This window comes from Conger conger, chromosome 3 (assembly GCF_963514075.1).
Source record: "Conger conger chromosome 3, fConCon1.1, whole genome shotgun sequence".
NCBI classification, from domain to species: domain Eukaryota; kingdom Metazoa; phylum Chordata; class Actinopteri; order Anguilliformes; family Congridae; genus Conger; species Conger conger.
In genome coordinates, this window is record NC_083762.1 from 82,150,469 (window position 1) to 82,152,968 (window position 2,500).

Sequence of the window (2,500 nt, forward strand, 5' to 3'; positions counted from 1 at the left end):
TCAAGGCGGAACTGAAGCTGGATCCCATCGCCATCGGCTTGGAGAGACTTATGCGCAAGGAGAGTTACTGCTGGCAGAAAGAGGTTGAAAATCACTGGAGCAAGTACACAACCTTGCTTTACCCCTACCTGAACGGGGAAGGGTGGGGATTTTTGTCCACCGATGAACACACAGGCTTGCATGCCAGAGTGTAGCTGTTGAAGGATACTCAAGAATTTGGGTGGAACCCCAAACTTTGTGAGGATGCTCCAGAGTGCCTGCCGGTCAACTGTGTCGAAGGCTTTGGCTAGGTCCAGGAAAGCAATGTACAGGTCTTGATTTTGCTCTCTAGCCTTCTCTTGGATCTGCCTAGCGACGAAGATCATGTCACTAGTGCTACGGCTTTTCCTGAATCCACATTGGGTTTCAGGAAGAATGTTTTCTGTGATGTGCTGGGTCAAGCGGAACAGCATGACCCGTGCTAGCACCTTCCCAGCCACAGACAGGAGCGAAATGCCACGGCTGTTCCCACAGATGGCTTTATCTCCTTTCTTTTTATGGATTGTGATTATGTTTGCATCTTTCCAGGTTTGGGGGACAGTTTCTTGAGACCATATTGCTTGTATGAGTTTGTGTAGGTTAGATGTGAGGAAGTAGCCACCTTTCTTTAGGAACTCGGCAGGGAGCTCATCGGGGCCAGCACTTTTATTGTTTTTGAGGCCTCTTACTGCTGTAAGGACCTCAGAGAAGGTGGGCGGATCATCCAGTTCTTGTACTGGTGGGAAATTTGGAAGTTTGGCTATGATAGAGTGGTCTGAGGGGTTTTGTTGGTTAAGGAGGCCATTGAAGTGTTCGGCCCAGCGTTCAATCATTCGTTTTTTGTCCTTATAAAGTGTTGAGCCATCAGTGGACCTTACTGGGGAGGTGGCATGTCTTTGCGGTCCATAGAGTGACTTGACTGCTTGGTAGAAGGCGTGAGTGTTATTGGAGTCTGCAAAGGCTTGGATCTCATGAGCCTTTTTGAGCCACCATTCATTCTCCATGGTTCGGAGCTGCCTCTGGGTCTCCGCACGGATGGCTTTCCACCGTGAGAGGAGGGAGGAGGACTGTGGGTTCGAGATATGGGAAGTATAAGCCTTACGTTTTGCTTCCAAGAGATGTTGACTTTCAGCAGAGTTGCTGTCAAACCAGTCCTGATGGTGTTTTTTGGCGAGGCCTAGTGATTCAGATGCAGCTGTGTGTATGGCTGAGCTGAGGTTAGCCCAGGCACGCTCAATGTTGAGGGTGTTGCTGCAGGGGTTGCTAGCTTGGGGGGTGGAGAGACCTTCATAAAGTTTCCAGCGGTAACTCGCCAGGGCATCAGGGGACTGGAGTCCACTGATGTCTATTTTTCGGCGGGAGGGTTGTTTTTTGCGGTGAGGGCGGATCTTTAACTGGAATTTTGAGCGGAGTAGACGATGGTCTGTCCAACACTCAGCGCCACGCATGGCCTGAGTTTTGGACACGTCATGCTGGTCCTGTTGACGAGTGATTATGTAGTCGAGTAGATGCCAGTGTTTAGATCGTGGGTGCATCCATGATGTTTCATGCTTGTTTTTCAGCTGAAATATGGTATTGGTGATGATCAATTGATGTTCAGCACAGAGTGAGAGAAGCCTTAGGCCATTGCTGTTTGAGTTGCCTATGCCATGTTTTCCAATAATTCCTTGCCAGAGTAGATTGTCGGTGCCCACTCTGGCATTGAACTCTCCCATAAGAATGATTTTGTCGGAGGAAGGTGTTTTTGACAGTATACTGTCTAGGACCTCATAAAATGCATCCTTTAAACCGTCTGCAACCAGGGTTGGTGCGTATGCACTAATGAGGGTAGCAAAGCGGCCCTTGGCGAGTGGAATGCGCCAGGTCATTAGTCTTTCGCTGATTCCCTGGGGTGATTCAGGGATGTTACGAAGGAGTTTGGTTCTTACGGCAAAGCCAACTCCGTGTACTCGTCGGGTGTCTTCTGGAAGGCCCTTCCAGAAGAAGGTGTATCCTTTCCCAACTTCTGTGAGCGAGTCTTCTCCTGAGAAACGGGTCTCGCTCAGGGCAGCAATGTCGATGTTGTATTTGCCAAGCTCGTGGGCAACAAGTGCGGTGCGCCTGTGGGGTCTTGAAGCGTCATCCAACATATCCAAGAGAGTTCGTACGTTCCAGGTTGCTAAGTTCAGATTCATTATATTTTTAGTTTTGCGACCGCGGTAAGGGATGCCTTGACGACTGCGGTTTGCCGTCCAGGTCAGGGGGGAACAGACAATGTTTAGGTCGCCTTTTCTGGACCCGTCCCCTGTCAAGGGGTGAGCAGTGCGGACCCTGAAAAGGGCTGCTCAGTCGCACAGGTAGCTGCCGAAGTAGGATGCTGTTCCCAAATCCCATCCATACAGCGACCATCTTGCCTGTGCCGCCTCTGTGCAAGGCTCGAGCTAGAGACTACCAGTCTTCATCCACGACCTGCCCCCACCACTCTGCCTAGTCGCCAGAGGAC

The 2,500-nt window shown here is 50.5% G+C and overlaps 1 protein-coding gene across 1 annotated transcript in view; it reads left to right on the forward strand.

Moving 5' to 3' along the window:
* Window positions 1-2,500, forward strand: part of LOC133124673 (neural cell adhesion molecule 2-like) — a 48,622-nt gene that overhangs the window by 27,506 nt on the left and 18,616 nt on the right. The window lies entirely within an intron of this gene.